Genomic DNA, 13,680 nt, shown 5'->3' with positions numbered 1-13,680 from the left:
TCACCCTAACCCTAATCCTAACCCTAACCCTCATCTTCACCCTCACCCCACCATCACACTAACCCTCACACTACCACAAACCCTCACACTAACCCAAACCCGAACCCTCACCCTGCACTTCCAACCTCACCCTTAGCATAACCCTAACCCTAACCCTAATCCTAACTTAACCCTCACCCTCACCTTCACCCTAACCCTAACCCTAACCCTAAGGCTCACCCTCACCCTCACCCTCACCCTCACCCTCACCCTCACCTCAAACCTCAGCCTCACCCTCAACCTCACACTAACACTCAACCTCACACTAAACCTCACCCTAACCCTAACACTAACCCTAACACTCACCCTAACGCTAACCCTCACCCTGAACCTTACCCCAAACCTAAGGCTAACCCTAAAACTCACCCTCACCTAAACCTCACCTTAAACCTTATCCTCACACTAACCCTAAACCTGACCCTAACCCTCACACTAACCCTAACCCTCACCCTAACCCTATCCCTACACCTCACTCACACTTAACCCTAACGAGCACCCTAACCCTAACTCTAAACCTAACCCCAACCCTCACCCTAACCCTCAACGTCACCCTAACCCTCACCCATATCCGAACCCTCACCCTTACGAGAACCCTCATCCTCACCCTCACCCTAAACATCACCCAAACGCTAAGCCTCACCCTAAACCTAAACCTAACCCTAAAGCTCACCCTCACCCTAAACCTCACCCTAAACCTTACGCTCACCCTAACCCTAAACATAACCCTCACATTAACGATAAGCCTCACCCTGAACTTAACCCTAACCCTAACCCTAAACTACAACCTCAACCTGACCCTCAACCTCAGCTTAACCCTAACCCTAAACCTATACCTAATCCTAAAACTCACCCTCAAACTCATCCGAAACCTAACCCTAACCCTCAACATCACCCTAACCCTTATCCTCACACTAACCCTAACCCTAACCCTAACCCTCACCCTAACCCAATCCCGACACCTCAAGCTAACTCTCACACTAACCCTAAACCTAACCCTAACACTAACCCTAACCCTAAACCTAAAACTAAACCTCATCCACACCCTAAAACTCACCCTAAGCCTAAAGCTCAACCACACCATAACATTCACCCGAACCCGAAACCTCATCCTAACACGAACACTCACCCTCACCCTAACACTCATCCTCAAAATAAACATCCCACTAACCCTAACTCTCAACCTAACACTATCCCTAACCCTCACCCTAACCCTAACCTTCATCCTAACCCTAACCCTCACCCTGACCCTCACCCAACCCCAACCCTAACTCTCACCCTAACCCTTACCATAACCCTAAACCTCACCCTAAACCTAATCCTCACCCTAACACTAACCCTCACACTAAACCTAACCCTAACAGTCACCCTGACCCTCAAACTCACCCTCACCCTAACTCTCACACTCACCCGAAGCCTAAACCTTAACCTAACCCTAAACCTCACCATAAATATCACCCTAACTCTAAACCTCACCCGAACCTGAACCCTCACCCTAACACTCACCCTCACCATAAACTTCACCCTCACAATAAACATCACCCTAACCCTACCCCTCAGCCTAAACCTATCCCTCTACCTAATCCTAACCCTCACCCTGACCCTCACCGTAACTCTAACCCTAACCATAACCCTCACCCGAAAACTTACCCGAACCCTATCCCTCACCCTAAACCTAACCCTCACCCTAAACCTAACCCTCACACTAACACTAACCCTAACTGTCACCCTCACAATGCCCCTAAACCTAACCCTAATCCTAGCACTAATCCTCACCCTCACCTTCACCCTCACCCTAACCATAACTCTCACTTTAACCCTCATCCTAACCCTAATGCTAACCCAAAACCTCACCTTCACCCTAAACCTCACCCTAAACCTTAACCGCACCATAAACCTAACCGTAACCCTAACCCTAATCCTCACCCAAACCCTGACCCTCGCCCACACCCTAACCTTCAACATCACCCGAACCCTCGTCCTCATCCTAACACTCACACTAACTCTAACGCTAACCCATATCCTAAACCTAACCCACACCCTCACCCTCACCATAAGCCTAACCCTAACCCTAATCCTAAACCTAACCCTCACCCTTACCCTAAACCTAACCCTCAACCTAACGTTCTCCCTATCCCAAATGCTAAACCTACAACTCACCCTCACCCTAATCCTCACCCTAAGCCTAAACCTAACCCTTACCTAAACACAAACCTTACCTTCACCCTAACCCTCATCCTCATCCTAGCCCTCACCCTAACATTAACCCTCATCTAACCCTAACTCTAACCCTCACCCTCACCCTAACCCTAACCCTACACCTAACCCAGCACTCATCCTAACCCTAAACCTAAACCTAATGCTAACCCTAAAACTCACACTCACCCTAAACCTCACTCTAAACCTTACTGTCACCATAACCCTAACACTAACACTCACACTAAACCTAACCCTCACCCTAACCCTAACCCTACCCCTCAGCCTAACCCTCAGCCTTAACCTAAACCTAAACCAAATCTTCCCCCTATACTTAACCTTAACCCAAACCCTCACCCTATCCCTCAACCTCACACTAACCCTAAACCTAATCCTCACCCTATCCGTAACCCTAACCCTAAGACTCACACTCACCCTAACCCAAACCTTCACCAAACTCTAACCCTATTCCTCACCCTAAATCTCACCCTCAACTTATCCCTCACCATAACCCTTACTTAATCATAACCCTAACCCTAACCCTAAAACTCACACTACCCTAACCCTCACACTAACCCTAAACCTACTCCACAGCCTAACCCTCATCCTAACCCTAACCCTAACCCTAACCGAAACCCTCACCCTCACCCTCAACCTAACGCTAACCCTCACCCTCACCTTCACACTCACCCTTAGACTAACCCTAAACCTAACCCTAATCCTAAACCTACCCCTCACCCACACCCTCACCCAAACCCTCACACACCCCCTCACCCTCAACCAAAACCTCACCCTCACCCTAACGCTCACACTCACCATATCCCTAACCCTAACCCTAACCCTCACCCTAACCCTAATCCTCACACTCACCCTCACCATCACACTCACCCTAACCTTCACCTTCACCCTCACCCTCACCCTAACCCTAAACTAACCCTCACGCTAACCCTAACCCTAACCTTCCCCCTCACTCGAACCTCCACCCTTACCCTAAACATCACCATATGCCACTCACCTTAACCCTCACACTCACCCTAAAACTCAACCTCACCCTAGACCTTACCCTAACCCTAACCCTAAACGTAACCCTCACCCTCACCTTCACCCTCACTTTAACCCTAACCCTAACACCCACCCTAATCCTAACCCTCATCCTAACCCTAACCTTCACCCTCACCCTCACCCTAATACTACCCCTAACACCAACCCTAACCCTCACCCTCACCATAACCCTCACCCTAACGCTAACTCTAACACTAACCCTCACTCTAATTCTAACCCTCACCCTAAACCTAAACTTCACCCTCACCCTCACCCTAAACCTAAACCTAACACTAACATAAAACCTCCCCCTCCCCCTCCCCCTTCCCCTACCCTTATCCTCATCCTAACCCTAACCCTAACCCTAATCCTAACTCTCACACGAGCCCTAACCTTCACCCTAAACCTAACCCTAATCCAAACCCTCAGCCTAGTCTCAACCTAATCCTAACCCTTACCCTCACCGTAACCCTAAACATAACCCTAACCCTCACACTAACACTAACCCTCACACAAACCCTAACCCACATCCTCACCTGAAGCTTCAACATAACCCTAACCTTCACCCTCACAATAACCCTCACCCTAACCCTAACCCTAACCCGAAACCTAACCCTCACATTAAACCTAATCCTCACCTTATCCCTAACCCTAACCCAAACCCTCACACACACCATTGCCCTCACACTCACCTCACCCTAACCCTAAAACTAACCCTTACCCTAACCCTAACCCTAAACCTCACACGAACCCTAACCCTCAACCTAAACCTTACCCTCATCCTAACCCTAACCCTTACCCTAACCCTAACCCTAAACTTCACACTAACCCTAACCCTCACTCTAAACCTGACCCTACCCCACAACTTGAACCTCATCCTAAACCAAACCCTAAACATAACCCACACCCTAACTCTAACCCTAACCTTAAACCTAACCCTCACCCAACCCTAACCCTCACTCTCACCTCACTCTCAGCCAAACCCTAACCCTAATCCTAAACCTAACCTTCACCCACACCCTCACCCTGACTATAACCCTAACCCTAACACTAATCCTCACCCGCACCCTCACCTGAACTATCACCCTCACCCTAAACCTCACCCTAATCCTCACACTCACCCTAACCATCACCCTGTTATCCTCACACTAAACCTAACTCTAATCCTAACCGTAACCCTCACACTAACCCTAACCCTCACCCTAACCCTAACCCTCACCCTAAACCTAACGCTACCCCTCACCCTAACACTCACCCTTACCCTAATCCTAACCCTAAACCTCAACTTCGACCTAACCCTAAGCCTAACCCTCATCCTCACTCTAACCCTCACCGTCACCCTAACACTCACGCTAAACTTAACCTTCACACACACCCTCACCCTCACCCTCACCCTCACACTCACCCTAACCCTCACCCAAACCCTGACCCTCAGCCTAACACTAACCCAAACCCTAACCTTCACAATAACCCTAAGTCTCACCCTAAGCCCATCCCTAACCCTAAACCTAACACTCAACATCACCCTAACCCTAACCTTAAACCTAACACTCACCCTCACCCTAAACCTCTCACTAACCCTAATCCTAAACCAAACCCTCACCCTAACACTCAACCTCACCCTCAACCTCAACCTCATCCTAACCCTCACCCTAACCCTAACCCTAACCTTAACTCTCACGCTAACACTAACCCTAACCCTCCCCCTCACTCGAACTTTCACACAAACCCTAAACATCACTCTAACCCAAACCCTCACCTTAATCCTCACCCTCAACCTAATCCTCACCCTAACCTAACCCAAAACCTTACCTAAACTAAACCCACACCCTCACACTCAACCTAACCCTCACACTAATCCTAACCCGAACCCTAATCCTCACACTAACCCTAACCCGAACCCTAACCCTAATATTAAACCTCAGCCTAACACTGATCCTAACCCTAACCCTAACCCAACCCCGAACCCTCAACCTAAACCTAACCCTAACCCGAACCCGAACCTGAAGCCTCACCCTAAGCCTAACACAAACCCTAACCCTAATCCTAAACCTAACCCTCACCCAGACCCTCAGCCTAACTCTCACCCTAACCCTAACCCTAATCCTCACACTCCCACTAACACTCACCTAAACACTCACACTTACCCTAACGTTCACCCTGACTCTAACCCTAACCCTAGCACTAACCCTCACCCTCACCCTAACCCTCACCTGAATCCTCACCCTCACCCTCACCCTAACTCTAACCCTCAAACTAAATCTCACCCTCGCCCTAATCCTCAACATAACCCTATCCCTTACCTAAAATAAAACCTCACCCTAATCCTCACACTAATCCTCACGCTCACCCTAGCCCTCACTCTAATCCTAACCCTAACCCTAACCCGAACCCTCACCCGAACCCTCACCCGAACCCTCAACCTCAAACTAATCCTAAACTTAACATTAACCATAACCTACACAGTAATCGTAACCCTCACCCTAAGCCTAACACTATTACTAAGCCTCACCCTCACCCTCACCCTCAGCCTAACCCTAACCCTAACCCTATTCCTAATCCATACCATCACCCACACCCTCACATTAACGCTCATCCTCACCTCAGCCCTCACCCTCACCATAACCCTAACCCTCAACCTCACCCTAACCATAACCCTAAATCTAACGCTCACCATCAGCATCACCCTAACCCTAACTCTTACCCTCACCCTAACCCGAACCCAAACCCTAAACCGAAACCTATCACTCACACTAACCCTAACCGTCACCCACACCCTAACCCTCACCCTCACCCTCACACTCAACCTAACCCTAACCCTCACCCTAAAACTTACCCTCACCCTAACCCTAACCCTAACCGTAAACCTCACACTAAACCTAAACCTCATTCTAAAAGTAACCCTACCCCTCAGCCTAACCCTCACCATAAACCTAACCCTAAACCTAATCCTCACCCTATCCCTAACCTTAACTCTAAACCTCACACTAAGCCTCACACTCACCCTTACACTAATGCTAAGCATAACCCTCAGCGTCACCCTAACCCTCAACCTAACCCTCACCCTCACCCTAACCCTCACGCTAACACTTACCCACACCTTAACCCTCACTCTAACACTAACCCTAAACCTAACCCTCTCCCTAACCTTCACCCTAATCCTAACCATAAAGCTAAACCTAACCCTCACCCTAACCCTCACCATAACCCTAACCCTAACCCTCACCCTAACTTTACCCTCACCCTAACCATAACCCTAACCCTAAACCTAACCCTCACAGGAACCCTAACCCTAACCCTCAGCTTATCCCTTATCCTAACCCTAAACCTAACCCTAAACCTCGTCTTAACCCTAAAACTAACCCTAATGCTCACACTATCCCTAAAACTAACCCTCAGACTAATGCTCACCCTAACCCTAACCCTCACCCTCAACCTAAACCTAATCCTAACCCTAATCCTAACCCTAATCCTAACCATCACCCTCACCCTAATTCTAACTTTAAACCTAACCCTAACACTCACCCTCACCCTCACTCTCACCCTAGCACTATCCCTAACCCTAACCCTAACCCTAACCTTCACCCCATACCTCACCTTCACCCTAACCCTAACACCAACACTAAACCTCACCCTAACTCTCACCCTAAACCTCACCCTAACCCTAACCCTCATCCTCACACTAAACCTCACCATAACCCTTCACCTCAAATTAACCCTTACAGTAACCCTAACCCTAATCCTCACCCAAACCCTAACCCTCATCCAAACCCTAAGCCTCACCCTCACCGAACCCTCACCCTCACCCTAACACTCACCCTAACCCTAACCGTAACACCAATCCTAACCGTAAGCCTCATCCTCAAACTCACCTAACCCTAACCCTAACCCTAACCCTCACCCTCACCGGCACATTAACCCTCACCTTCAGCCTAACCGTAACCCTAAACCTCACCATAACCTTCACACTAACGCTAACCCTAATCCTAACCCTCAGCCTAACGGTAACACTACCCCTGACGCTCACCCTCATACTCACCCTAAACCTAACGCTAGCACTCAACCTAAACCTAATCCTCAACCACACCCTAACCCCCACCTTTACTCGAACCCTGATCCTCACCCTCACTCTCATCCTCACCCTAACCCTAACCCTAACCCTCAACCTAACCCTAACCCTCAACCTAAACCTCACCCTCGCCCTAATGCTCACCATAACCCTATCCCTTACCTAAAAGAAACCCTCACCCTAACCCTCACACTAACCCTTACCCCGATCCAAACCCTCACCCCAACCCTAACCCTACCCCTAACCCTCACACTCACACTCACCCTAAACCTAATGCTAACCCTCAAACTAACCCAAATCCTCACACACACCCTAACACTCACCCTCACTCGAACTCTCACCCTCTCCCGAACCCTAATCCTCACCCTACCCCTAACCCTTACGTAAAAATAATCCTCACCCTCAACCTCACACTAACAGTAACCCTACCTCTAGCCCTCACCCTATCCCTCAACCTCACACTCAACCTCACTCTCTGCCTAACCCTAACTCTAACCCTAACCCTCAAAATTACCCTCACCATAACCCTAACCCTAAACCTAATCTTCAACCTAAACCTAACCCTGACCCTAACCCTAACCCTCAACCTCACCCTCACCCTCACTCTAACCTTCCTCACCCTAACCCTAACCCTCACCCTCACCCTAACGCTTACCATAACACTCAGCCTAACCCTCACACTTAACGCTCACTCTCACCCTAAACATCACCCTAAACCGAACCCTCAGCCTACGACTACCCCTAACCCTCACTCTAACCCTAAACCTCACTCTTATCCTCACCCTAAACCTAACCCTATCCCTTACCCAAAATAAACCCTCACCCTCACCCTCACCCTCACCCTAACCCTCAACCTAACACTAATCCTCACCCTATCCCTAACCGAAACCCAAATCCTCACCCTAACCCTCACCCTCACCCTAACCATAATGCTAACCCTAACCCTCAACCTCACCCTAACCTTCACGCAGCCTTTACTTTCAACATAATTGTATCCCTCACCTTAAAACTAAATCTCCCACTAACTCTCACGCTCACCCTAATAGTAACCCTAACTCTATAACTCACCCTAACCCTAAACCTCACCCTAACACTAACCCTCACCCTAACACTAACCCTCACCCTCACCCTAATGCTAACCCTAAAACTCACCCTAATACTAACCCTCACCATAACACTCAACGTAACCCTAACCCTCACCCTAAGCCTAACCCTCAACCACACCATAATCTTAAACCTCATGCTAACCCTCACCTTAATGCTATCCCTCACCCTCAAACTAATCATCACCGTAAACCTAACAATCACCCTAACCCTAACCCTAACACTCAGGGTAACCCTCACCCTCACCCTCACCCTAAGACTACCCCTAACCCTAACCCGAACCCTAATCCTAAACTTAACCTTTACTCTCAGCCTCACCATAACCCTAAACCTAACCCGAACACTCAACCTCACCCTCACCCTAACCCTAACCCTAACCATAACCCTCATCCTAATCCTAAACCTTACCCTATCCCTAACCCTAACCCTCAACCTAATTCTAACCCTAACCCTAACCCTCACTCTAACCCTCACACTCACCCAAACCCTCACCCTAACACTTATACTAACCCTAAACCTAATCTTAACCCTAACCCTCACACAAACCCTAACCGTCACACTAACCTTAACATTAACACTCACACTACCCCTCACCCTAATCCTAACCCTAACCCTAACCCTCAACCTAAACCAAACCCTAACCCTCACCCTCACCATAACCCTCACCCACACCCTAAACCTCAACCTCACCTGAAACCTAACACTCACCCTAACCCTCACCCTCACCCTAAACATCATCCTAAACCTAACTCTCACCCTAACTCTAACACTAACCTCCACCTTAACCCTAACCCTCACATTAACCTTCACCCTCAACCTTATCAACACCTTAACAATAACCTTAAAGCTTCCCTAACCGAAACCCTCACGCTCACACTCACCCTAATCCTAAGCCGCACACTAGCACTCACCCTCACCCTAACCCTAACCATAAACCTAACTCTAACCCTCAGCCTCACCTTCACCCTAACCCTAACCCTAACCCTAACAATTACCCTAAACCTAACCCTAACCCTAATCCTAACCCTAACTCTCACCCTAACCCTAACCCTAACCGTAAAACTCATCCTAATCCTAATCCTAATCCTAAAACTCACCCTCAACTTCACCCTAACCCTAACAGTCACCCTCACACTAACCCTCACACAAACCCTAACCCCATCCTAACAATAATCCTAACCCTCACCCTCACCTTCACCCTCACTCTCAGCCTAACCCTAAAACTAAACCTAATCCTAACCCTAACCCTCACCCTGACCCTAACCCTAACACTCATCATCCCAATAACAACCCTCACCCTAAACATCACCCTTAACCTAAACCCCACCTTAATTCTAAACCTAACCCTAACCCTAACCCTCACCCTCACCCTAAACATCACCCTAACCTTTATCCTCAAAATTACCCTAATCCTAATCCTAAGCCTAACCCTCACACTAACCCTAACACTCACCCTAAACGTACTCCTACCCCTCAAACTAACCCTCACCCGAAACCTAACCCTAAACCTCACCGTAACCCTAAACCTAACCCTCACATTCAACCTAAGCATCACTCTAACGCTAACCCTAACCGTAACCCTAACCCACAACCTAACCCTCACCCTCACACGAACCCTCACTTGAACACTCATCCCCACCCTACGCCTCAGCCTCACCCTAAACATCACCCTAACCCTAACCCTCACTCTAACCCTAACCCTAATCCTCACCCTAACCCTAACCCTCAACCTAACCCTCACCACCAACCTAATGCTCACCCTAACAGTAAAGATAACCCTTTCCTACCCGAAACCCTCACCCTCACCCTCACACTCACCCTAACCCTCACACTCACCCTAACCCTAAACCTCACCTTAACCCTAACTTTTACCCTCACACAAACCCTAACCCTCACCCTAAACCTAACCCTACCCTTCACCCTAAACCTAACCCTCAAACTAACCCAAACCCTAACACTAACACTAACACTCAGCCTAAACCTAACCCTAAACCTCACCCTTACCGTAACACTCACGGTCACCCTAACCCTAATGCTAACCCTAATGCTCACCCACACCTAACCCTCACCCTTACCCTCACCCTCACCGGAACACTTACCCGAACCCTAACCCAAACCCGAACCCTAAACATCACCCTAACCAAAACTCCCCACTAACCCTAACCCTAACCCTCACCCTAACCCTAACCTTAACCCTAAACTTCATCCTCATCCTCTTCCTAATCCTCACCCTAACCCTAACACTTACCTAACCCAAACCCTCACACTCACCCAAACCCTAGCCCTCACCCTCACCGTAACCCTAACACTAACCCACCTTCCTATCCTCACCCTCACCCTAACCCTAACCCCCACCTAAACCCTTTACTTCACACTAACCCTAACCCTAATCCTAACCCTCACTGTAAACCTAACCTTCACACTAACCCTAACACTACCCCTCAGCCTAACCCGCACCCTAAACCTTGCCCTAACCCTAATACTCATCCTATCCCTAACCCTAACCCGAACCCAAACCCTAACTATAACCTTCACTGTAACCCTAATGCTAAACCTAACCCTCACCCTTAACCTAACCCTCACCCTAAACCTTACCCTCACCATAACCATATCCCTCACCCTAAACCTAACCCTCACCTTAACCATTACCCTCATCCTAAACCTCACCCTAACCCAAACCCTATCCCTAACCCTAAACTTCACACTAACCCTCACCCTAACACTAACCCTAACCCACACCCTAACACTAAACATAACCCTAGCCCTCACCCTCACCCTAACAATCATCCTAAACCTTACCCTCACCCTAACCCTACCAGTACCCCTAACCCTCAGCCTAACCCTCAAACTAACACTCACGCTCACCCTAAACATCACCCTAACCCGAAACCGAACCCTAACCCTAACCCTCACCGTCACCATAACATTAACCCTCACCCCAACACTCAACCTCACCCTAATCCTCAACCTAATCCTAACCATAACCCTTACGTAACCGAAAAACTCATCCTCACCCTCACGCTAACCCTCACCCTCATCCTAGCCCTCACCCTAAACCTAAACCTAAAACTCAACCTCATCCTCACCCTCAAACTCACCCTCAGCCTAACACTAACCCCAAACCTAATGCTAACACTAACCCTCACGTTCATGCACACGCTCACCCTCAACCAATTCTCACATTAACACTAATGCTAAAACTAAACCTTACCCTCACCCTAACCTCACCCTAACCCTTATCCTCACACTAACTCTAACACTAACAGTAAACCGACCACTAAGCCCAACTCGAACCCTCACCCTAATCCTAACTCTAAGCCTCACCCAAACCTAACCCTCACACTAAATCTCAAACTCGCCGTTATCCTCAGCCTAACCCTAACCCTAACCCTAACCTAACCGAAACCCTCATCCTCAGCCTCACCCTAACCCTCACACTCACCCTAGCCCTCACCCTAATCCTAAACCTAACCCTCAACCTGACCCGCACCCTCACCCTCAGGCTAAAACAAAAACTAACCCTCATCCTAACAGTAACCCTCATCCTCCCCCTCCCCCTCCCCCTCCCACTAACTCTCACCTTAACCCTTAAGGTAACCCTAAACATCACCCTCTTCCTAACCCTCACCCTCACCCTCACCTTCAGCCTAAAACTCACTCTAGCCCTAACCCTCAACGATACCCTTACCCTCAACCTCACCCGAACCCTTACCCTCACAGAAACGCTCACACTCACCCTAAAACTCACCCTCACCTTACACCTCACCCTCACCTTAAACATCACCCTAACCCTAAACCTCACCCTAAACTTAAACTTAACCCTCAGTCAAAAACTAACCCTCACCCTCACCATCAACATCACCCTAACCCTAACCCTCCCCCTAACCCTGACCTCACACTAACCCTAAAGCTAATCCTAACCCTAACAGTAAACCTAACCCTCACACATACCCTAACACTACCCCTCAGCCTAAACCTCACCATAAACCTAACCATAAGCCTAATCCTCACCCTATCCCTAACCCTAACCGGAAACCTCACCTTAACCTTACCATCACCCTAACCCTAATGCTAAACCTAACCTTCACCTTACCCCTAAACCTCAACCTCAACCTAACCCTCATCATAAGCCTTACCCTTACCCTAAGCCTAACACTAATCCTCACCCTAATCCTAACAAACACCCTTCCCCTAGCCCTGATTATAACCCTAAAATTAACCCTAAGACTCACCGTCACCCTCAACCTCACCTTCACCCTCAGCCTAACCCTACACCTAACCCTAATCCTAAACCTAACACTCACCCTCACACTCAAACTAAGCCCAACCCTAACCCTAACCCTAATCCTAAACCTAAACCTCACCCTCACCGTCACCCTAAACATAACCCTAATCCTAACCTTCACCCTCACCCTCACCCTAACCCTAACCCTAACAATAACCCTCAGCCAAACCCTCACCGTAACAATAACCATAACCCTCACCATAACCCTAAAGCTAACCCTAAAATTCACCCTCGCCCTAATCCTCACCCTAACCCTTATTCTCATACTAACCCTAACCCTAACCCTCACCCTCACCCTCACCTTAACCCTAACCCTAACCCTAACCCTCACCCTAAACCTCATGCTAACTGTAACCCTCTCCCACACCCTAAACCTCACCCAAACCTGAACACTAACCCTCACCTACCACTCAACCTCACACTAAACATCACCCTAACCCTAACCCTCACAATAAATCTAACCCTAACACTCCCTAACACTACCCCTCACATTAACCGTCACCCTAAACCTAATCCTCACCCTAACAGTAACCCTAAACCTTACCTAAGCGAAACCCTCATCCTTACCCTCACCCCAGCTCTAAAACTCACCCTCACAATAGCCCTCACCCTAACCCAAACCTAACCCTATCCCTCACCCTCACCCTCACCATCACCCTCAGCCTTACCATAACCCTAAATCTAATCCTAACACTAAACTTCACCCTCACCCTCAACTTACCCTAACCCTAACCCTCACCCTAAACCTCACCCTCACTCTAACCCTCACCCTAACCCTAACACTAACTCTAACCCTCACCCTCACCCTAAACCTAAACCACAACCTAACCCTCAACCTAACCCTAACCCTCAAACTCCCACTCACTGTCATCCTAACCCTCACCCTAAACCTAACCCTAACCCTCACCCTCACCTGAACCCTCACCCTAAACCTAACCCTCACCCAAAC

The sequence above is a fragment of the Dipodomys merriami genome, unplaced genomic scaffold (genome assembly GCF_024711535.1).
Source record: "Dipodomys merriami isolate MVZ:Mamm:240054 unplaced genomic scaffold, mDipMer1.0.p SCAF_47, whole genome shotgun sequence".
NCBI lineage: Eukaryota > Metazoa > Chordata > Mammalia > Rodentia > Heteromyidae > Dipodomys > Dipodomys merriami.
The sequence above is the reverse complement of the archived record's forward strand: the minus strand, read 5'-3'. Positions refer to the sequence as shown.